Consider the following 24,980-nt stretch of genomic DNA (forward strand, 5'->3'; position numbering starts at 1 on the left):
AACAGGGTTTGCTTCGATGCCACAATTATTTTTTTAAGATTTTTATTTATTTATTTATTTGACAGAGAGAGATCACAAGTAGACAGAGAGGCAGGCAGAGAGAGAGGAAGAAGCAGGCTCCCTGCTGAGCAGAGAGCCTGATGTGGGACTCGATCCCAGGACCCTGAGATCATGACCCGAGCCGAAGGCAGCGGCTTAACCCACTGAGCCACCCAGGCACCCTGATGCCACAATTTTTTAAATGGGCTATGTCCAGGCTGGCATGAAAAGAAAATCAAAAAATGCTATTAGGTAAAACTGTAACCACATATACCTTCTAAAGGCGGGTAAACAGCAAAATTTTCACCCAACAAATAGTCTAAATGTTCTGCTGGGTATAACTCACACCACTCCACACCAAGCCCCAGGGATCTTTGACAAAGGGGAAATCTGCTAAAAATATCTAAGCAACCTGCTTTGACAAGGGGGAAAAAACAAAAACAAAAAACAAAAAACCTTGCAGTTAATTAGTATGTTTGGAAAAGAAAGACTTTTCAAAATCATAACTAAGATCTTTGGCCGAGGCCTGGAAATTGGTAAAACCAACAGGACTGCCTCACTAACAGTCTCGATAACGATAGTGAGGTTTTCCTGAGTAGGACATACTGGGCCTCCCTCTCCCAGAGCTCAACGCGTCACACCACAGCTTTCCTCTCATCCTCGAGACCACCTTGGGAGGAGGGCACGCCTGGTAGTTTTACCCTGAGAAAACAGATAAGGAAAATGAATGGGAAGAAAGGAGAGGACTCTGAGCTGGGGGAAAGCGGACACCAAATTCTCCTTCTCGTCTCTAGTTTGAAGCTCTGTGAAAGGAAATTTGCCACCAGCAAAGAATACGTGGTGGAAAAAATGCCGTTTTTCTCCCTGCCTGACAAAGCTGTCTCCCCAGCGCCACTTGACGGCTGTCCTCCTCCTGTCCTCTCCTTTTTTCTCCTTCTCTTGCATTCACGCTTCCCCTCACTCATGGACATTCCAGCTCTCCCTCTGCTATTCTTTTCTATCCGTCGGCAAAATAAGGCACAAAGACGATATACACACCTTCTTGGTCAATGAAGGAATCCTACGTGACTCCTTCTACTGCTAGTGTCCATCTCGAACAGGAGGAGTTAGGTGGGGTCACTGTACCAGTCACGGTTCTCAGAGAAACGGAACCAAAAGGAAATACGTTTAAGGAGACAGATAGATAGACTGACGGACAGATTATCCATTGAGGGTCTGAAAAGAACAAAAAGGTGTAGGGAGGGCAAATTTGCTCTCTGCCTGAGCTGAGACACTGATCTCCTGCCTGCCCTCGGACTCTAGAGCTCCCTGTTTGGGCCTTTGGTCCCGGACTGGGACTTGTACCATCAGCTCAGACATCCATTCCCACCATCTTGGTTTAGACCCACCACACCCCAGCTGGCACCCTCACATCTCCCCCTTATATGTAGAAGACAGCCACAGTCCTCTGATGGAGTGATTTAGGAGGCTTGAGAAACACTTCTGTTCCCAAACATCCTCCGCCTGTGCCTGAAGTCCACTGTAATGATTCCTTCCAAATGGGCTTCCTTCCTTGCCCTTCCTAGACCACCAGCCAGCCTGCCTCTGAGCCCCACCTCCCTCCTTAAAATGTTAATACTCCTGAGGATGTGAACACTTGCCAACACAATTGCTCTTAAACTTCAGTGCGATTCAGCCAGTCTCGTCACGGCGCCTGGGAATCAGCATGCCTACCCAGCACCCAAGAAGAGATTGGTGGAGTATACTTTGAGCCACAGGGCAGTCTTCTTTTCTAATGCTTTCCTCCTGGCATGGCTGAGAACACGGACTGCTGGCTGGACTGGTTTCTCAAACACATGCTGCAGAACCAGATCCTGGAACACTGCTCAAGAGGGGTTCTGCACGCCCATGTGCACATGTGCACATTCGCGTGCACACATGCACATTCGTGTGCACATGCACACACACGCATGCACACGCACGCACATGCACACACCCGCGCACACACAGCTGCTGAATGCAGTCCCCCCACAGCACTTAGCCTGAACCTAGACCACCAGCCAGCCTGCCTCTGAGCCCCAAATCCAAAATGCGGGGTCGGTCACAGCCCTCCTCCTCCCACAAACAAAAACACAGTTGAGAAGCAGGCAGCACATTCCTGCCTGAGGATACATATCTCTGAGCTAATCAAATAAACACAGCTTAATTAAATTAAAGTAAGATCAGAACCTGCCTCAACTCCGCTGGCTGCGCAGGAGTCCCTCATGAATCTTTCATTTTCATAAATGAATGATTATCTGTCTGCTTTGGGGCTCGCCCTGAAGGAAGGGGTGCCTCTGGGTAGAAACAGCCCCCTCCGGTCAGAGGAAAAGCAGTGATGGGGGGTTTCTGTTTAGGGGACCAGGAGGCTTTTGTGTGCCTTCTGGCAGGGAGTAAGCGTCATGCCTTGTTACTGGGTACAGAGAGTGTGACCGAGGCTACTTTTCTGAAGCCAGAGAACTGTTAAGAGCTCTGCACAGTCAACCAATGTATATATGGTGGAGAGGCAGAGAGAAACAGAGAAATGGAGAGAGACAGACACTGAGCACTAGTAAAGCTACAAACTCACAGGCAGACCAGGCTATTACAAACATGCTTAGCAAGGAGGGAGTTTAAAAAAAAGCGCTTGTTCCAGAAATTTTTCTTAAAAGATATAAAAGGGTGCAAACCTTATGGAGCAAGGGAAAGCCCACGGTTGCCTTTGAGGGGCTCTCCCGGGGGCCACACAGGCAAGCGCCCCTCAGGCAGACCACCGCCCAGCGTGGGTCTGCTGCCCTGGGAGTCCCCTACACTGGAGAAGAGGTAAGAGGGAGGGCATGGACCTTGCAAACCAGGGACCCAAGGCCAGCGCCCCACCTTTGCCCCCGCCTGGAAGTCAGACTGGGAACGGCACGGTGCCCCACAGCCTGGGGTCCAGCCTGGTCTCCTGCACCGCCTCCAGGGACTTGCCTCTTCAGTCCCATTAGTCTCTCCCAGGAGGCTGGGAAGGGAAGGAGGGAAGGACAGAGGAGAAATGCACATTTTGCAAGTTCCAGGGGAAAGCCTTGGGGGAAGGAAGCTGAAACTAATGGGCAAGCTGGGGCTTTCGTTCAACCATGCTCCTGTCGCTTCCATTAGCCTGGAAATGTGAGAGGGAACTGTGCAATCTATCGCTGTCCTTTGTGCGTGCCGGTGACACTGCTGACAGTGTTATTTTCTGGCTCCAAACTTACCCTCATCAGCAGGACTTCGGCTCCAATTTCTTAGAGAACGGATGGCCCACATCGCCTTCTAGACTCTTTAAGCTCCACCATTGGCTTCCCTCTCTGTGTCTCGCTCATCTCCTCCTCCTACTGACTTAGACTTGACAACAACTGAGCAGGCACAGCTGTGCCTACAATGCTACCCACCTGTTTCCAATTCTGAGCCCTAATCTGAGACTTAGCCCAGTCTGGAATCTTTCTCCATCAGCTTTCTCACCAGGAGTAGAGGTGTCCTCTTGTCCTTCCGACCAAGGGCTCCTTACCTAGTGAAGCCTTCCAGACGACTTCTCCAATTCCATTAACTCTAGCCTCTCCAGTGATCCCAGAGGTGTGAGGATCAAATGAGACAGGGCACTATAAACCCTGGGGCATTCCACTGATACACTGCCCTGTATCATGGCCGACCCTAAACTCTGAGCATCTTAAAGATATATTTAAAGCCCAAAGGAGGGGCACCTGGGTGACTCAGTCGTTAAGCATCTGCCTCCAGCTCAGGTCATGATCCCAGGTTCCTGGGATCGAGCCCCACATGGGGCTCCCTGCTCAGCAGGAGGCTTGCTTCTCCCTATCCCACTCCCCCTGCTTGTGTTCCCCTTCTTGCTCTGTGTGTGTGTGTGTGTGTGTGTGTGTGTGTGTGTGTGTGTGTGTGTGAAATAAATAAATAAAATCTTAAAAAAGAAAGAAAGAAAGAAAACCCCAAAGGACCAGGGTGACTGGGTGGCTCAGTAGTGAAGCATCTACCTTTGGCTCAGGTCATGACCCGTGGGGTCCTGGGATTGAGCTCTGCATCTCCCTCTACCTGCTGCTCCCCTTACTTGTGCACTTGTGTGTACGCTCTCTGTCTCTCAATCAAATAAAGAATAAAATAAATACTAAATAAATGTCAAATAAATACTAAAATACATAAAATCAGTCAATCGATCAATCAGTCAATCCCAAGGGACATAGAGCTTCTAGCTCAAAGTGACAGGCTCAACCAATAGGTTTATATCCTCTCTCAACAAAGAAGCTAAGAGAGAGCCATCAGAAGATTTAAGATTTCAAAATGCTTCTGTAACTTGTAAGCATGGAGGAGCATTAAGTAGGCTGAGCACAGAGGCTGCCGAGAAGATACAGAGAATGGAGGGCGGGAGTGAGAAATGAGGGTAGAAACTGATTGAAAGTCTGCATACAGACTCACACCCTGACATGTCTCTCCACCGTCCCTGCTTACAAAACATATGGTAGCCAGGCATCTACATAAAACCCCAGAAGAAAAGATGCCTAAAATTAGAGCTGAAATTTTGTCTCCACAAGGAATGTGAATGAGCGTTCTGGGAAGAAGTAGGGCACCAAGTATGGGATTGCCGTGTGTGCAGTAAACCCTCTCATTCTGACATTGAGGGACCCCTCAGAGGAGCAAGTGGCTGCCTTCCCGCTGACTAAAGGACAGCCCATCACAGTCAGTGAGTCTCAGTCACGAACCCGGGGCCACTGTCTCCTTCTTAAGCAGCCGTCATCACCGCGCTGGTGCGCAAAGCCCATAACGTAAAATAGAAAGACCAAGACAAACAAAAGATGAAAGGATCCTGAAGGAAAATTTTAAAAAACAGAGTTGAAGTGGAAAAAACTAATATTTCCAGAGACAGATGAGAAGATGCTGAATCCATCAAATATAAATGTAGAAAAGAGACCGTCGGAGAAGAATTTTCAGAAACATGAATATGACTGCTAAAATTCTCTAAAGTTAGTAAGAATTGAAAGATTAAATTCTTGAAAATATCCCAGAATGTTAAACGTGAAGTTGAAGAGGCAAAATAGAGAAGGAGAGAGAGAGAGAGAAAGAGGGTACATAGGAGCGATCCAACTAATAGGATTCCCGGAAAGAGAGTCATGTAAGGACGGAGATAATCAGTGGAGTAACCAGAAGACAATTTCCTAAAGCTGAACCAGGATACACGCGTTCAACGTTGAAAGGTCTCCTTTAATGTCCAGAACAGGACTTTTTTTTTTTTTTTAAGATTTTATTTCTTTATTAGACAGAGATCACAAGTAGGCAGAGAGGCAGGCAGAGAGAGAGGAGGAAGCAGGCTCCTTGCTGAGCAGAGAGCCCGATGTGGGGCTCGAGTCCAGGACTCTGGGATCATGACCTGAGCTGAAGGCAGAGACTTTAACCCATTGAGCCACCCAGGCGCCCCCAGAACAGTCCATTTTAAAAAGTCCTCTGTTCAATCACATCGCTGTGACATTTTGCAGCACAAAGGACGTGCCTAAAATGCTAAATGCATCCAGAGAAAAAGAGAAGAGGTTCTTGGCTACAAGAGAAACAACACAATGATCGATATGCTAACTTACACAGAAGAGAAACACGCTGGAGGAATGTCGAGCAACTGTCTATTGACAGAAGAGCTGTGGAAAGAGGCTCAGAAAATAGGCAGAAACAAAGAGAGGCCGAAAAACACACATAGGGTCAAGGTGCCGCTATAGAAACAGCCTGGTTCCTGTAGAGCTGCCACCCTTGCGGGGCCCTGTCTACCAAGTCCAAGGTCACCACCACTACTACTGAACTCCAAACACTCCCCCCGCCAGCAAAATGAGTTTTTACACCATTCATTCCAGATTCAAAGTCCCCTAGGGGAGCATCCAAGGGGCAAAGCTTGGCCATATGTCAGGATCCTGGTGTTTAGAAGTCAGAGAGAACAACTACCCGGCCTCCTGCAAGAAGCTTGGAACCCTGCACCCACCGAGACTCACACAAGTTAGGTTCCTCAAGCTTCAGAAGAGGTTCCGATGCCGAGCAGTTAACCACACCCAAACAGTAAATGTGCACCAGAGCTCATCCCTCCGACTTCACCATCTTTGTGTATGCCTCCCTCTGTACTTAAAACTCCAAAATGTATATGAAAATGTCCATGCCTACCACACGCAGTTATCCCCACATTCACTCCCTTCAGAGAAGCAAAGCCCCATGAGTTTGTGCATCTGTTCATGACTCCAGACTTGCTACACGACAGCCATCTTCCTTCTAGCTTTGTCACGATCCCTAATAATCTGTACAACTTTTGGACGAACACACCTGGTATAGGACAGCGAGACAAAGAGAGGTGGGGAACAATAATTTATTTAAATAAGTAAGTAAGTAAATCAACACATGTCCATATATGAAGTTTGGGTTAATAGTCCAGCCTCCATTGCTACAACTGATCACAAGGCCATGTGAGCTGCTAGGGTTAGGAGGGCACATCGTAGGTAGAAAAAAAACCAAATTTCACGAGGAGAAGGCCAATGCATATAATTCTTCACCAAACCCTCTGCCCTCCCGCTTTCCCATGTTGGTCCTTTTGGAACCAAACCAGGGGCCCAACAGTCGTGTATCAGCTGTGGAGCCGTACGTTCTTTCCTTGGGCCACTCTCCTTCCATGCAAACGGACAAGGAGTTGTACTATTCAGAACTCTGCCCACGAGGAGAATTTCTCTCCCCTAATGTCCTTCAAGAGACCCCAAGTGAAGCTGCGGCTCCAGCCTACTTCTGTCAGACACGAGAGCACTGAGCTGTCCCTTTACTGCTCAGCTCTCAACACTTGCTAAACACCTTTCTCTCCCTCCTGCAGCCACAGAGAACCTGGACAGTAACTTCTATCATTTTTCAGTCTCGGGTCCAGTCCCTGAGCCCTAGGGAAAAGATCCTGCTTGATGGAGATAAATATATTTGTAGAGACTCAGACAAAGACCTTGGAGTTCCTCTGGCCATTCTTTCCTTCATGACTGCAGACAGCCTTGAGCTGAGTTACTCACATAGTGAGCCCCCATGAGGCTGCTGACCGGCTGACCTGAAAAGGTGGGTATTTATGGCCCCAGATGTTGGAGGCCCCAGAGGCTCCCCAGTGTTTATTACACTATTTAAAAATAAATGCATTATAACAGGTTGGGTGCCCAGGAAGCAGATTCTGAGATGGGTATTGGTGGGCAGAAGGTTAATTAGGAAAACTCTTAGAATGGACACTTCTGGAAGGGAAGAGAAAGATGCAGGATTAAGGCAAAGGAACATGTAGACTGTGATACAGTATCAGTAAAGGCTTCGGGACCCCACGGGGAAACCCAGCAGCTGGAAGGGCCTTTCAGAGTCGTCCTCGGCTGGAGCACACAGTACCTGGCCTTCTAACAATAAATATTCATTGGAAATAATCAATCTATATTCAGATTTTATAAAACAGAACAATTTACAAAGTAGATTCATACACCCACATTGTTCCAAGCATACTTAGAAGTTTTCCAACAACTAAATTACATATCAGTTTGTAAACTTAAATTGAGTTTATAAAACCTAAAATTCAGTTCTTCGATGGCCCTAGACCCCCTTTAGGCACTCAGTCACCATACGTGGTGAGTGGCTGTCGTATGGGACAATGCAGGCCCATACTACAAAAGTCATGTTTGTGTGCTCCTTGGATTAAAAAGGATACAGTTTTAGACCCTAAGTGCCTCAGTTTCCTCACCTTCAGTTTGGGGCCAATAACTTAGAGCATCTATGCAGGTCATTACCAATGCACCAAGAGCCAACTCAACAACATCAAAAAATGTATACAACAGGTGCCTACTTATGCTGTAAAGCCTTTGGGAGAGTCTATGGTTCGGGAATGGGAAAAAGATAAACCGAAGAGTGAGGCCAGCATGTAAGAGCTGACCATGGCAGATTGTAAGAGCTGACCAAGTAGCGTCTCAGTGTCACATGCAGGACTGGCTTGCCTGTAGTGTTTTACCCTGACCAAAGATCTCAACCCCTCATTCCAACAGGTCAGAATGTCCCACTTAGCTTTTTTTTTTTTTTTTAAGAGAGCATACAGAGGAGGGTGCAGAGGGAGAGGGAGAGAGAGAACCCCAAGCAGGCTCCACGCCTAGTGCATAGCTCCACAAGGGGCTCATTCACGACCCTGAGATCATGACCTGAGCAGAAATCAAGAGCGGGATGTCCAACTGACTCCATCACCCAGATCCCCCCACTTTGCTTCGGTGCTTACAGTTCTACCAATTACAGATGCCTCTGTTCTACTTCAACAATTCAAACAACTTCTATGGACATAAGATTATTTATCATTCACATCTTAGAGATAGTTTGATCAGATGGCTTTCCTCTTAACACCTAAGTGCCATTAACAGTGAATTCAAGATCTTTCAAAAATGAAAGGAAACTCTTAACTCTGGGGCATAAAGCGCAACCTGGGGGTGAGCAAACTTAGCTCTGGTGCCTCCTTGGGGAGCTGAGAGCAACTTGGGAGCACTAGGGAATCTGGGATGTGGGCATCAGGAAATGGAAGGGGCACAGAAATAGAGGAGAAGCTGGCAAGGAAATGTCTGGGAGTACAGTCCTGCAGATCAAAAGAAAACACAGGACGCTTTTTCCTCCCTCACATCCTTGCTAGTTTTCGTCTCCTACTTCTCCTTTCTCCTCTTCCTCCCCCGTCTTCACCTTTATCTGTCCCCCCTTTCACACTTCCTCCTCTTCTTTGTCTTCCCCACTTGCCTCCTCTAAGGACTTCCTCCTCCCAATAACAAGGAAGCAAGCTCCTATGTGCAGCAACGCATCTCAGCTATATACTGAGTTAAATGGCCTTTTTCAGACTGTCCTGGGAAAGCACTGCTGCATATATTATTATCATTGTAAGAAAATGAGTTCTTGACCCCAAGCAACAATTGGCTTAGCTGCCAACCACCAATACATAGACCTTGGTCTGCAGTGCTTTGCCCATAGCACAGCTCAATAAATATTAGTCTATAGGAAAAAAATAAGGGTGTTAACATCCTTGGATAGGAGTATATTCCATCACAAAGAAACAAACCCAAATCAACCTGGTTTGTTGAGTGGCCGTATTTAGACCAGACTGAGATTAAAACATTGTCCCATCAAGTCAGAAGCCACCCTTTGTTATAACAACAAAAAGCTTCCCAATGGGGACGCCTGGGTGGCTCAGTGGGTTAAGGCCTCTGCCTTTGGCACAGGTCATGATCCCAGGGTCCTGGGATTGAGTCCTGCATCAGGCTCTCTGCTCAGCAGTGAGCCTGCTTCCCTTCCTCTCTCTCTGCCTGCCTCTCTGCCTACTTGTGATCTCTGTCTGTCAAATAAATAATAAATAAAATCTTAAAAAAAAAAAAAGCTTTCTAATAACTGGAGACTGTATGTTAAATAAATTTAAAGAAATATTTCAGCAGTAAATGTCAGCTTCTTACATTTAAGCTTGTCAAAATGAAACATTCTAAAACTTCATCTAAATTCAGTGTCATATTTATAAATGGAAGGTTATTTTTTCTGTTTCTGCCACATAAAAATAATCAAGTGTCACACATTTGACCAAATTCCCCGCTGAAATTTGACTGAATTCCCTGGTTAAATTTTCAGATTGGTTGAGAAGTATCTCCACATTATTTGCCTAAAATGCTGATTCAGTAATTTTTTTCTTTTGTCCAAATGAATATACGCACAATGAAAATAAATCTTTTGTTCTTCGAGGAAAGGTACTTTGGTTTGTTTTTATTATTACTATCAGTTACATAAACAAAAGAATTATAACAACGTTAAAAGAAACATTTGCTCGCAATTTCACCACCTCTGCAAACCAAAATGTTTTTACTCCTTTAACCTTATAACTGAAACTTCCATCCAGATTGAGGCAAGACTGTCATACGCAATGATGTCATTAACCATTTAATTATGCAAACAAGTCCTCCTCGATTATTACTGTGTGTATTACCATTCTCATAGCTTTGTAGCTGAGAAAATAATATGGTCAGGGTGGAGCCAGAGTGTGATTCTCTGCAAGTTCAGACTTGACCCTGCCTCCAACCCACCTAAGCAACCTGGGGTCTCAGCAAGCCCTCCTTCTTGCTCCCTACCAACTGCCGCTTCCAGAGGGCAGACTCAGACACCTGAACTCACAAGCTTTGGAGCAGGAGCCTCCAGGCCTTCATCCATGCAATTCTTTGGAAATTTAAACGTGCAGAGAAAACTGTCGTGCCTGGGCAGGGCTAAAGTGGACTCTGCCAATCAAAGTGATTGAGCCCCTAGCCAAAGTCTGGCGGGGCCCCACTTTCCACTCTCAGGAGGGACTTGCAGAGTCTGGCTGCACTCATGTACTGGGCTCTCCCTTGAGCCACATAGTAGGAAGGGACTCCCTCCATCTGCGTGATGCTGACAAGGGATGAAAGGAAGAGAGAACCAGTGCTCGACACAACCTTACATACATACACAGGGTGCAGAACGAAGTTGCTTGTTGATGTACATGGAGGAAAATACACAATCAGTAAATTCAGTAAATTGTTCCCAAGTAATGACATCCAGTCACCACAATTCAATCAAAAAACAGAACATCATCAGAAAGATGCAAATGGATAAAGAAGATGTGATATGTGTATATATATATATATATATATATGTATATATATACATATGTATATGTATACACACACACACACACAGGAATACTATGCAGCCATCAAAAAGCCCCCCAAATCCTGCCATTTGCAATGACGTGGATGGAACTAGAGGGTATTATGCTTAGCAAAATAAGTCAATCAGAGAAAGACCATTACAATATGATCTCTCTGATATGAGGAATTTGAGAAACAAGACAGAGGATCAAAGGGAAAGGGAGGGGGAAAATGAAGATGAAACCAGAGAGAGAGACAAACCACAAGAGACTCTTAATCTCAGGAAACAAACTGAGGTTGCTGGGATGGAAGGGGAGGGATGGGGTGGCTGGGTGATGGACACTGGGGAGGGTATGTGCTACGGTGAGTGCTGTGAAGTGTGTAAGACTGACAATTCACAGACCTGTACCCCTGGAGCTAGTAAAACATGGTGTGTTAGTAAAAATAAAAATAGTAATTAATAAAAATAAATTTTAAAAAATTGACCTGGAAGGCCTTATTAAAATAAAATAAAAAAAAGAACCCCAGAAGCTTCCCCCTGTAGACACTACCTTCTTTCCTTCCCAAAGACAAACACTGTTCTCAGGTCTAAACCCCATTGTTTACTAGTTTTATAGCCAGGGCACCTCACGCATGGGAGACAAATGTTTATTCTAACACCGTAATGTAGATTTGCATGTGTTTGAACTTTATGTATTTGCAATGCTCAGCATACATGTTTGTGAAACTCATCCATGTTGAAGATTTCAGTTGTAGGTGACTCAACTTTTACCTATGTATTCAACCGAGTGTATATATATCATGATATATTCAAGTAGGTCTTCTACTACTCAAAGACCCTGGGAGTGTTTCCAGCCTGGGACTATTACAAGGAATGCAGCAATGAGCATCCTCTTGCATGCCCTTAGGTGCACGTATGTATGCATTTGTTGGGTATATATCTAGGAAAGAATCGCTAGGTCCTACAATATATGTAAATTTAACTTTGTTGAAAGTTGCCAAGCTTCTGCAAAGTGGTCATATCAATTTGGACTCCGACCAGGAGTATATGAGAGTGCCAGTGGTTCTATATCCTTAACATTGTATTGTCGTTGTATTGTACATTGTATTGAACACTGTACATAGTATTGCACATCCTTAATATTGTATTGTCAATCTTTTTAGTTATTAGTCATTCTGGCAAGTGTGGAAGATTTCATTGTGGTTTTTAATTTAAACATCTCTGACCACTAAAATACCTGAACAGCTTTTCATGTGCTTAATGGAGGTGGAATATTCTCATTTGCAAATTCCTGTTGCCCATTTTTTTAACTAGATTGTCTTTTTCCTACTGATACATCTTTTTATAGCCTGCAAATGATCTGTTTGCTGCATACACGGCAAATATCTTCTCCCACTCTAAGACTGGCCTTTATAGCTGTTAATGGTATCTTTTGATGAAAAGAAGATCCTAATATTCTTGATCAGGAGAGTTCAAACATTCTCATTTCTGTCCAAATGGATTAAGGACGAAAGAAGCAAAAAGCAACTGTGAAATGCAGATGAGTTTGCACACACATGGAAACCTTGCCTTGTGTGCAGATTCATTAAAGCCTGATCCTATAAGTGAAAAAACAAAAACAAAAAAGATCCTCATGTAGGGGTGCCTGGGTGGCTCAATGGATTAGGCCTCTGCCTTCAGCTCAGGTCACGATCTCAAGGTCCTGGGATCGAGCCCCGCATCCGGCTCTCTGTTCAGCAGGGAGCCTGCTTCCATCCTCCCTCTGGTGCCTCTCTGCCTACTTGTGATCTCTCTCTGTCAAATAAATAAATAAAATCTTTAAAAAAAAAAAAAAAGATCCTCATGTTAATGTGGTCCAATTTACAAATCCTCATTTCCTGGTTAATGTTTCTGTGTTCTGTATTTTTGTCTTCCCAAGATCATTGGGAACACTCTTAAATGTAATCTTCGGAAAGATGATTGTTTTACTTTTCACATTCAATTTAGAATCCATCTCCAGTCTCTTTGTTATGTGAAGTGGGGTTAAAAAAATTATTTTTTTAATGAATATATATTTGACCCAGAACTGTTTATTCAAAACGCCATCTTTTTCCTATTGTTCTAGAGTCCCACCTCTGTCCTAAATCAAGTGTCCATATACATGTAGGTCTATTTCTTTTTTTTTTTTTTTTAAGATTTTATTTATTTATTTGACAGACAGAGATCACAAGTAGGCAGAAAGGCAGGCAGAGAGAGAGAGAGGGGGGAGGAAGCAGGCTCCCTGCTGAGCACAGAGCCCGATTCGGGACTTGACCCCAGGATCCTGGGATCATGACCTGAGCCGAAGGCAGAGGCTTTAACCCACTGAGCCACCCAGGCGCCCTGTAGGTCTATTTCTAAAGTGTATTCTATTCCATTTGCTTTTTTCAACCTGGGGTTGGGGGTAGATTACCCTTGCACTAATACACTGCTTTTTAAATTACACTTTAAAATAAGACTTGACATCCACTAAAGTAAGTCCTCCAACCTTCTTCTTTTTCAAAATTGTATTGGTTATTCTTACCCTTTGCAATTGCATATAAATTTTAGAGCCAAGTTTGTCATTTCTACCTAAACAGCTGCTGGAATACTGAATGACACTACAATGAATTTATAGATGTATGTGTAGAGAATTGACATATTTATTAAGTTGAGTTATTTCATCCATAAACGCAGTCTATCCTTCCACTTATTGAGGCTTTAATTAATTTCCATCAACAACATTTTGTGGTTTTCATTGGTGAAGTCTTACACATCTTTTATTAGATTACTAGGTATTTAATACATTTTGATGTTATTATAAATGGCATACTTTTTAAAATTAATTTTCTCTTTGTTCTTAGAATCAATATATTTTTACATAGTTACCAAATCTTGCTAAATTCATTTCTTAATGCCAATAGTTTATATGTAAATTCTTTTGTGTTTTCTATATACACAATTATGTCATCTGTAATGATAGTTCCAATCCATATACTCTTGTTTAAACATTATATTACCTTGGAGCACCTGGGTGGATCAGTGAGTTAAGACTCTGCCTTCAGCTCAGGTCATGATTTCAGGGTCCTGGATCAAGCCCTGTGTTGGGCTCCCTGCTCAATGGGAAGCCTGCTTCTCCCTCTTTCTCTATCCCTCCCTCCCCCAATTTGTGCTCTCTCTCTTTCTCTCAAGTAAATAAATAAAATCTTTTAAAAAATTGTGTCACCTTATTGCACTACTTATGGTACAATGTTGAACAGATATGGTCATAGCAAACATACTTGTCTCGTTCCCAATTCCTGAAGTATGATGTTTACTATAGGTTTTTGTACGTACCTTTGCCTGGTTAAAAATATTTTCTTCTGGGGCGCCTGGGTGGCTCAGTGGGTTAAGCATCTACCTTCTGCTCAGATCATGATCCCAGGGTTCTGGGATGGAGCCCCACATCGGGCTCTATGCTCAGCAGGGAGCCTGCTTCCCCCTCTCTCTCTGCGGGCCTCTCTGCCTACCTGTGATCGCTCTCTGTCAAATAAATAAATAAAATCTTTAAAAAAATATTTTCTTCTATTCTTAGTTTTCTCAAAAGCTGCTATTATTAAAAGTATAAATAGATATTATGATATCAGATTATTTTTATGCCTATAGATAATTATACAATTGTTCTCTATTTTGTTAATGACATGAATTACATTGATTTTTTCATGTAAAATCAGTACCATATTAATAAAATCAGTCATGATCTATTATCCTTTCTATTTTTATTTTTTAAAGATTTTAAACTGACTGAGATACCCAGGCAACCCTATATTATCCTTTTTATATATCACTGAATTTACTTTGCTGATATTTTGTTTAGGATTTTTGCATTTCTGTTCCTGAGAAGGATTACAATGTAATTTTTATTTTTTTGTTAAGAAACTGTCAGGTTTTCGGGCGCCTGGGTGGCTCAGTGGGTTAAGCCACTGTCTTCGGCTCGGGTCATGATCTCAGGGTCCTGGGATCGAGTCCTGCATCGGGCTCTCAGCTCAGCAGGGAGCCTGCTTCCTCCTCTCTCTCTCTGCCTGCCTCTCTGCCTACTTGTGATCTCTCTCTGTCAAATAAATAAATAAAATCTTTAAAAAAAGAAAAAAAGAAAGAAACTGTCAGGTTTTCGTATCTTAAAATGAGTCGAAAAGGTTTCCTTCTGTTCCCTAGAAGGATTTATGTAAGAGAAGTCTTAATATTTTTTTTCTTTTAAAGTAAATTAAAACTTTTCTGATAAAACCATTTGGGATTAGAGTTTTCTATGTGGTAAGTTTTTCTTTATGGATTCGATTTCTTTTAGAATTTAGGACTACTCAGATTTTTTTTTTCTTCTGTGTCACTTTGGGTATGTATTTATCCTAACAGTTTATCAATTTTAACTAAGTTGTCAAATTTAATCACATAGGTTTTTCATGAGAGCTTCTATTATCTTTTGAATGTTTTAATATATGTAGTTTTATCCTCTTTTTCATTTCCGATAGTACTACATTGGGCCATCTTTCCTTGTGACTGGGCTTGCCAAGAGTTTATGAATTTTACCATTTTTTTTTTGACCAGGCTTTGTCAATCCTCTTTCAGATATTTTTTCCCCTACATTATTCATTTCTGCTCTTAACTTTCATACATTCTTCCTTCTGTATTCCTGGGGCTTAACTTGCTATTATTGTCCTACTTATTAAGATGGATTAAGATGATTGATTTTTCAGTCTCTCTTTTTTCTAATGTATACACTTAATGCAGAAGATTTTTCTCTAAGCATGGAGTGCTTGAGTTGCTCAGCTGGTTAAGCAACTGACTCTTGATTTCTGCTCAGGTCATGTTCTCAGGGTCATGGTCTCAAGGTCATGAGAATGAGCACAGTCATGGGCTCTGCATCAGGTGTGGAGCCTACTCGGGATTCTCTCTCCTTCTGCCTTGACTTCCCACCCTACACTCTACCATTCTCCAAAAAAAAAAAAAAAAATTCCCTAAGCATACTTTAACTGCATCACACATTCCAATATGTCATATTTTAATTAGCATTCCAGTAAACATAGTTTCTTACTTCCACTGCTAATTTTTTCTTTGACCCGTTGGTCAATGAGAAGTATATTGCTTAACCTCCAATTATTTAGGGATCTTTCTAGTTACCTTTTTTAATTGGTTTCTAGCTAAGTTTCAGTGAGGCCAGAGAACATAATTGGCATTACTTTCATTCTCTGTGGTTTTACTGAGACTTGGTTTACTGCTCAACATATAATCAATTTTGATACATGTTTTTTGTGCACTTGAAAATAATGTACATACTGTAGTTGTTGAGTGCCAGATTCTATATATGTCAATTACATTAAGATTGTCTATCATGCTGCTTATTAAATTTTTTGTGTACTTTTTCCATCAGTTACTGAGAAAGAGGTACTAAAACTGCCTGCTATGACTGTGGATTTGTCTAGTTTCTTTGCTTTCATCAATTTTTACTAGCACTCTAGCCAAAAAAAAAAAGGCAAATAAGAATTTAAGGCCTAAAAACTGAGAGGCAGAAATGAAACTAACCCTATTTGCAGGGAACATTTTTTTTTATTATTTAAGTTTTTTCATTAACCTATAATGTATTATTAGCCCCAGAGGTACGGGTCTGTGAATCGCCAGGCTTACACACTTCACAGCACTCACCATAGCACATACCCTCTCCAATGTCCATAACCCAACCACCCTCTCCCTATCCCCCTCCCCCTGGCAACCCTCAGTTTGTTTTGTAAGATTAAGAGTCTCTTATGGTTTGTCTCCCTCCCGATCCCATCTTGTTTCATTTATTCTTTTCCTACCCCCCAAACGCCCCATGTTGCTTCTCCATTTCCTCATATTAGGGAGATCATATGATAATTGTCTTTCTCCAATTGACTTATTTCACTAAGCATAATACCCTCTAGTTCTATCCACATCGTCACAAATGGCAAGATTTCATTTCTCTGGATGGCTGCATAGTATTCCATTGTATATATATACCACTTCTTCTTTATCCATTCATCTGTTGATGGACATCTAGGTTCTTTCCATAGTTTGTCTATTGTGGACATTGAAGTTATAAACATTCGGGTGCATGTGCCCCTTCAGATCACTGCATTTGTATCTTTAGGGTAAATACCCAGTAGTGCAATTGCTGGGTCATAGGGTAGCTCTATTTTCAACTTTTTGAGGAACATCCATGCTGTTTTCCAGAGTGGTTGCACCAGCTTGCATTCCCACCAACAGTGTAGGAGGGTCCCCTTTCTCTGCATCCTTGCCAGCATCTGTCATTTCCTGACTTGTCAATTTTAGCCATTCTGACTGTTGTGAGGTGGTATCTCATTGTGGTTTTGATTTTTATTTCCCTGATGCTGAATGATGTGGAGCACTTTTTCATGTGTCTGTTAGCCATCTGGATGTCTTTGCAGAAATGTCTGTTCATGTCATCTGCCCATTTCTTGATTAGATTATTTGTTCTTTAGGTGTTGAGTTTGATAAGCTCTTTATAGATTTTGGATACTAGCCCTTTATCTGATATGTCATTTGCAAATATCTTCTCCCATTCTGTCAGTTGTCTTTTGGTTTTGTTAACTGTTTCCTCTGCTGTACAGAAGCTTTTGATCTTGATGAAGTCTCAATAATTCATTTTTGCCCTTGCTTCCCTTGCCTTTAGCAATGTTCCCAGGAAGAAGTTGCTGTGGCTGAGGTCAAAGAGGTTGCTGCCTGTGTTCTCCTCAAGGATTTTTTTTTCTCCTCAAGGATTTTGATGGATTCCTTTCTCATATTGAGGACCTTCATCCATTTTGAGTCTATTTTTGTGTGTGGTGTAAGGAAATAGTCCAGTTTCATTTTTCTGCATGTGGCTGTCCAATTTTCCCAACACCATTTGTTGAAGAGACTGTCTTTATTTCATTGGACATTCTTTCCTGCTTTGTCGAAGATTAGTTGACCATAGAGTTGAGGGTCTATTTCTGGGCTCTCTATTCTGTTCCACTGAACTATGTGTCTGTTTTTGTGCCAGTACCATGCTGTCTTGATGATGACAGCATTGTAATAGAGCTTAAAGTCTGAAATTTTGATGCCACCAACTTTCGCTTTCTTTTTCAATATTCCTCTGGCTATTTGAGGTCTTTTCTGGCTCCATACAAATTTTAGGATTATTTGTTCCATTTCTTTGAAAAAAATGGATGGGAGTTTGATAGGGATTGCATTAAATGTGTAGATTGCTTTAGGTAGTATAGACATTTTCACAATATTTGTTGTTCCAATCCATGAGCATGGAACATTTTTCCATTTCCTTTTGTCTACCTCAATTTCTTTCATGAGTACTTTATAGTTTTCTGAGTACAGATTCTTTGCCTCGTTGGCTAGGTTTATTCCTAGGTATCTTATGGTTTTGGGTGCAATTGTAAATGGGATTGATTCCTTAATTTCTCTTTCTTCTGTCTTGAAGAGAAATTATTTGAAGGGAATATTATTGTTTACTTAAGACCCAAAGAAATCAAAGACTACCAAAGAAAGAAGAAAAGTCAGTAATATTGTGAGGTAGAAAACTAATATAGAGTCAGTAGTTAGAAGCTAGAAAATTATAATAAAAGGAAATATTCCATTTACATGAATAATAGCTACAACAAAAATAGATGAATGTTTTCAGAATAAATTCAAAAATAAGTATACAGGAGGTATGCTAAATAGCATCTTTAAAACATTCCAGAAAAACACAGAACTCATAAACAAATGGGAAAGCATAACCATACTTTTGGACAAAGATGGCCTAATGTCATTATCCTTTCTTGTATCAAGATTGTGGTGTTCGATTTTTAAATTTAGAGATATCTCAATAAACCTGCAAATAGCTTTGTTTCAGCTAGACAAAGTAATTCTAAAATCCATAGTGGAAAATAAGCAGACAAGATTTACAAGGAAAACTCTGAGAAAAGGGCCAAGAAGGAAAATTATCAGATATAAAAAACACTCAACAAAGCTCCAAATTAGAGCAACGTGGTACTGCCTCATAAACAGATGAACCAATAGAATAAAAAAAAAAAGTCCAGAAAAAGAACACAACACCAAATCTGAAAACTGAACTATTGAATAATATTGGGAAAACTAGGTAGCTATCTGGGCAATATTAATGTTGGGCTCATATATTACTCTGGGTTCCATGATATGTTCCAAATGGATCAAATCTTCAAATATAAAAAATAAATCAATGAAAGTAGTAAATCATACATGAAATAATATTTCATAACCTTAAAGTGTGGAAGGCTTTTAAACTATCATCCAATTCAGAAGCCACAAAAATATATCAATAAATTTCACTATGTAAAAAAAATTTTTTAACCTCTGCCTAACAAAAGTAAACCCCACCATTAAAAATACATAAACAAATAAACTGACAAACCGGAAAACATCATTACGACCAGTCAGAGACATAGAAAAAAATCTTCCTACAGTGTATAAAGCCCTAGAGACTGATAAAAGGCCAATAACTCACTAGAAAAATGGACAAATACTATAAAGAGGCAATTCAAAGAATATGCAAATTGTTCTCAAATATAGTTTTAAATGTTCAATTTCACTCATAGCAAGAAACATGCAAATTAAAACTCCCCTAACATAACATTTTTCACCATAAAATTGGCAAAAATCCAAAATGTGATATTATGTTCTGTTGCCAAGCTATAGGAAATAGGCACTGTCGTACCTTGCTGATGGGGAGTATAAATTTGTACAACCCATATGGAGGGCAATTTAGCAGTAGCTATCAAAATTCCAAATGTATGTACTCTGAGACTCAGCAACTCCACTCTGGGGAGTTTATCCTACAGATATATTTGCATATCTACAAAATGGCATACATAAAGTTTATTTATTATTGCATGGCAGTCAACAGTGAAAGATTGGAGAGAACCTAGACACTTGTCAGTGGAGGCTGGTTAAAGATGCACAATGAAGTATTCTGTAATTATGAAAAGAAATAAGAAAGCTCTTTATGTATTGGTAGGGAAAACTATTAAGTGAAAAAGCAAGGTACTAGGTGATCTATATAGCATGCAAACATTTATATTGCAAAAGAGAGAAAACAATATATTTGCATATTGTTGGTGACATTTATTTTATATTTATTTTCAAAGTCTCTGCAAGGGTCAATAAAAGAATAAAAACAGTGGTCATCTGGCCTTTGGGGCCTGGGAAGTTGGAAGGTGAATGATCAATGTGGGAAGGAGATTTTTCATGGGAAGTTTTTTCATACTTTTTGATGTCTTTACCATGGGAGCATATTACTGTGCAAAAACTCTCTAAAAATACTTTAAAGCAAAGAACCATCCTAACAATAGTGTCAAATGCATTTCATTCCACAGATAGCTTAAGTGCCCTGCTACTCTAGCAAGACCCTATGTGCCAATAATAGGTAGATCCGTTAGGATGTTTTTGACTGTAAGTGGTAGAAGGCATAAACAATGAGACAATTATTATCCCAAATAACAAAACACCCAAAGTCAGACTGTCCCAGGGCTGGAACTGCTTCTGCAATTTCAGGTATCACCTGACCATGGCAACCAAAATGGACAATGTCCATGACCTCCTGTGCATTGCCCAGAAATTCCCAGTAGATTTCTCTTAGGTGCAACCAACCAGTGGCATGCATGTAGTATGCCCACACTTGAGCTTCATGGCAGCCTGGGACATAATGACAACAGTAACAACCACTAACATCGATTGAACATTTTGTATGTCCTGGGTACGGTCATAAGCACCTTACATGCATTAACTTCTTTGCTATTCAAAGCCATCTATTAGGGAGGTAGTATTTTTATACCTATTTTACAGATGAGGAAACTGAGGCATGGGAGAAGTTAAGTAAGTCACAGTGAGTGGTGGTGCTGAGATAGACACTTTGGCAGCCTGGATCCAAAGCCATTGATCCCAACTACCACACACGTTACTAGAGAATAAGTCTTCACTATACATCTTCAACAGAAAGAGGTTGATTCTGCCAGCAAGGGAGGGCGGAAAAGAATGGCTGTGGGATATCTAGCCAGCGGTGCGTCTCCCTGAGCAAACTGCCCAAATTGCATCCCTTGACTGGTACGTGTCAAGCCATCAGTGACAGACACTGACCATTTTGTGAACACCTCCCATGTTCACTCTAGACCTATGTCTCCACTTAGCAGACAGGAGGAAACCTGAGGATCTTTCTGGAAAGAATAGTAATAGCAGCTCCACCTAGAGAAATCTCCAAACCCATACCATTGTGGCTAACAGAGCACCCTGCAATGAGCTCCAGGGAATAGACAGGCTTCCACCCAAGGGCTGGATGACAACAGGAGGCTGAGGACCTCCTTGGAAGGGTGCTCTCATGGGCTGCCTCAAACCCACAGCTCACCTGCAGGCCAAGTGCTAGAGCTTCTTCCTACCCAAGCATTTTGCTTGAATCAGCAGAACGCGTCCTGGGAATCAAATGGAGTTTCTTTGGCTGGTGAGAAAACCAGCCATGCCTGGCTTTTCACAGACAAATCCGGGGGTCAGTCTACTCTGCTGTTGCTGCTAAGATCAACACAGGGTAGTTTCCTGCCCTACAACTTTCCCCCATCTCTGCCTCACTTACCATATGAGAGCCCACACAGCTGAATGTGTCTAAAACATTCCAGACAAAAATCTCTTTTTTCAAATATAAGCTTTCACCTTTTAGGACTTTACAGCAGCTAACTCTGCCCTCGTGTGCTAAATATACAGATTTTTCCCCCATGCATTAATCCAGTAGTTTTTTCATATATTTGTCTTTTCATAGAGTCAGAGACTTGGTGAGTCAGTTCCCTCCCCTCCCAGGCACATCGCCCAAGGGAGGGGGTGGATATATTCTTAGCCTGAGGGCACTTTGCTCTGCCTTATGCAAAACCCCGGGGAGCTGGATGTCTCAAGACTGACAAAGAGGAGCTCTGGGTGAGCAGAGAAAATAAGAGAACAAAGCCTGTGAACAAGGAGCCCATCTCCCTATGGAGCCCACTTGCCCCTTGCAGATCTGAAATAGAGCTGCTTAGTCTAAGTGTCTGCCTTCAACTCAGTTCATGACCTTGCGGGCCTGGAATTGAGCCCTACATCAGGCTCCCTGCTCTGTAGGGAGTCATCCTCTCCCTCTCCCTCTGCTCCCACAGCCCCACTCCCACTTGTGCCCTCTCTCAAGTAAATAAAAAATATCTTTTAAAAAAGAAAAACAGCTGCGGGCCCCTGGATGGCTCAGTGGGTTAAAACCTCTGCCTTGGGCTCACGTCATGATCTCAGGGTCCTAGGATCAAGCCCCGCATCGGGTTCTCTGCTCAGCAGGGAGCCTGCTTCACCCCGCCCCCGCCCCCTCTGCCTGCCTCTCTGCCTACTTGTGATCTCTCTCTGTCAAATAAATAAATAAAATATTTTTTTAAAGATTTTATTTATTTATTTGAGAGAGAGAGAGACAGTGAGAGAGAGCATGAGCGAGGAGAAGGTCAGAGAGCGAAGCAGACTCCCCCATGGAGCTGGGAGCCTGATGTGGGACTCGATCCCGGGACTCCGGGATCACGCCCTGAGCCGAAGGCAGTCGTCCAACCAACTGAGCCACCCAGGCGTCCCAATAAAATATTTTTTTTAAAAAAAGAAGGAAAAAAGAAAAACAGCTGCTTTCAGAACTCTTCAGCTCTGGTGTCGCCACTGACCTTGACCAAGTCATGTCACTTCTCTGGGCCTCCATTGTTCCTTCTTGAGGGAAGATACAGACATTTATCTCTATCTAGTAGCCCAGGCAGTTTATGAGCTTCATAAAAGGATTCTGTTTCCCTTTGTCAGATGAAAGTGTCTTATGTCCACCCCGCTGCTGGCTTCCATCTCCTTCACTCTCTCTCTTCAGCCCTGCCCAGCACCCAGCAGAAATGGTAAGCAGACCCCCTGACAATGGTTGTAACAGTTTCTCACACTTGGGCAGTCAAGACAATCAACAAATTATTTATAGAATATGGCAGGCCAAATAATGCCCACCCCCCCAAAAAATGTCCAGCCCTAACCCCTAGAATCTGTGGATGTTACATGATTCATGAAAGGGACTCTGAAAGGTGGTATTAAGGTTATTAATCAATGACCTAAAAATTCAGAGAATATCCTAGATTAATCCAGGTTGGCCCATTCTAATCATATGAGCCCTTAAACACAGAGAACTTACTCTGGCTGGAGGTCACCGAGATGCTACAAAAAGGAAAAGCCAGACAGATTCCAAGCATGAGAGAGGGCCACACAGAAATCCTGGAATGGACAATGGGCAGCTTTAAAGTGCAAAAGACCAGCCTCTGGCTGACAGCCACCAAAGGAACAGACCTCAGTCCAACAACCATAAGGAACTGAATTCTGCCAACAATTCAAATGAGCTTGGAAACAGATTCATTCCCAGAGCTTCCAGAAAGGAACACAGCCCTGCCCATCCCTGTGAGGTTCCAAGGAGAGGACCCACTGAGTTGTCCTGTACCAGACTTGCGACCTGAAGAACTGTGAGTCAATAAATGGGTGTTGTTTAAACCACTAAATAATGGTAATTTGTTACAGCGACAACAGAAAATTAATGCATAGCATGCCACTGACAATTGCCTTACTTTAACATAACTTAACTAAACATAACTAAAATTCATCCTTCCACCTTCTTCAGCATCGAGAAACTGGATGGCAAAGCCTGGCCCAGGCCACTGAGCATTATTTTACCTTCAGGAATTAACATATCTCAAAAGCTTGAAAGAAGGGAGAAAAAGAATGAATGGAAGCAGAACAGATAGAAAGGGAGGGGGGAGGGGAAGATATTGTTACTATTGTAACAAGATATTGTTACTATTGTAACAAGATATTGTTACTATTGTAACAAGATATTGTTACTATTATAACTTCCACAGGCATCAAAGTTCCAAAATGCCTTCTTCATAATTAAGAAATGTGAACTTGGCTTCAGTGACCATATGGAAGAGGAGAACCAGGAGTGCCCTGGGGAATGCTCTGGAATCCAGGAACTTGAAAATCTGCAGAGAACATCTTGCGAGCAGCCCTTCCAGTCCTTAGGCTGTGAAAATGCAAATGACCACCGCTGGCTGCCAAGTGTCACCTGGAAAGCCCAGCTGATGGAGGAGTTCCCAGCTCTCCATTCCCAAGGCTCTCTCCCATAGAGCCAGAGTAGCTGGACATTCAGACCAAGTGATACCCCAGAGGCTTCCCAGGGATGCTCAGCCAGGGAGGTCGGGTACCGTCACCCTCTGCAGCTCTGGAGATGCCCACCTCACCTCTGGAAGGAGTGTGAGGATACGAGGTCCCTCTCTCTCTCTCTCCTTCTTTACTCTCACCTTCAAGTTCAAAGTGAAATCTAAAATCAGCCCCACCTTCTTCCGATATCCTTACTCCCATATCCTCTGAGATTCATATAGGGGGTTTGTGCCATTAAGTTCTCTTCTTCATAAACAAGAAAAAGAAAAAGGAGGAAATTTAAGAGATCCTTCTAAGGTCATCTTTCTCTAGGTCTGGAAAGGCACCCCATGCCTCCACAGAATTGTGCACCTCCACTCACACTCACACTCACCTGCACCTCTGACCCCTCTTAGCAAACTCCCACTACCAGACTAGTCTGTAGGGAAGCAGATAGCTGGGGGAAGTGGAGTATGCCTGACAACGGTTAATCCACCAGGGGATAAAACATTCTGAGATCAGCAGCAGTCTTTAGGTCCTGAGAGAGGCTGAGAGTTCTTCCCATCTGGTAAAATAATTGCAAGGACTGAACTCATTCTCCAAACAGCCTAAGCACCCATCGGGGACCTGGGCTCCATTTTAAAGGTCACGAAGATGGGAAATAAGCATCCATGACGTAAGTCAGTGTTTCCTGAGCTTTTAGTGGATGATTTGTTCACGAACATCAGAGAGAGGAAAGAGAAATATGATAAGGGTTGGAGATGAGGAGGAGTTTCCCTTCCCTAGATGTTCCCTTTGCAGTTAAATACCACTTGATCCACTCATTCTTCCAGGCATTCCAAACCCTCTACGCCACACGTGCATCCGTGCACACGTCAGCCTCTGGCTTTGTTCCTCCAAGCCCACAGTCCATCCTGGCACCAACCCCAACCTACTTGGGAATGCTGCATGAAATGCGACCCAGTCTGAAGGATGCCCATGCTTACCCAGAATCAGCGTGGAAAGGGAAAAGGTGCCAACCTCAGAGACACCAGCACCAGACCAGAAGCAGAGCTACGAGCAAGAGAGGACATCGGGAGACTAAA

The 24,980-nt window shown here is 42.6% G+C and overlaps 1 long non-coding RNA gene across 2 annotated transcripts in view; it reads right to left on the reverse strand.

Annotated features, from left to right (window-relative positions):
- Positions 1-24,980, reverse strand: part of LOC122918725 — a 126,592-nt gene that overhangs the window by 92,764 nt on the left and 8,848 nt on the right. Inside the window, exon 1 of one of the 2 annotated variants that reach the window (XR_006386673.1) lies at positions 3,270-3,358. The exons of the other annotated variant lie outside the window; for it this stretch is intronic. This is a non-coding gene — a long non-coding RNA (uncharacterized LOC122918725). Of the gene's footprint in view, positions 1-3,269; positions 3,359-24,980 lie in introns of those variants that run through there. 2 annotated transcript variants of the gene reach the window in all.

The sequence above is a fragment of the Neovison vison genome, chromosome 1 (assembly GCF_020171115.1).
Source record: "Neovison vison isolate M4711 chromosome 1, ASM_NN_V1, whole genome shotgun sequence".
Classification (NCBI taxonomy): domain Eukaryota; kingdom Metazoa; phylum Chordata; class Mammalia; order Carnivora; family Mustelidae; genus Neogale; species Neogale vison.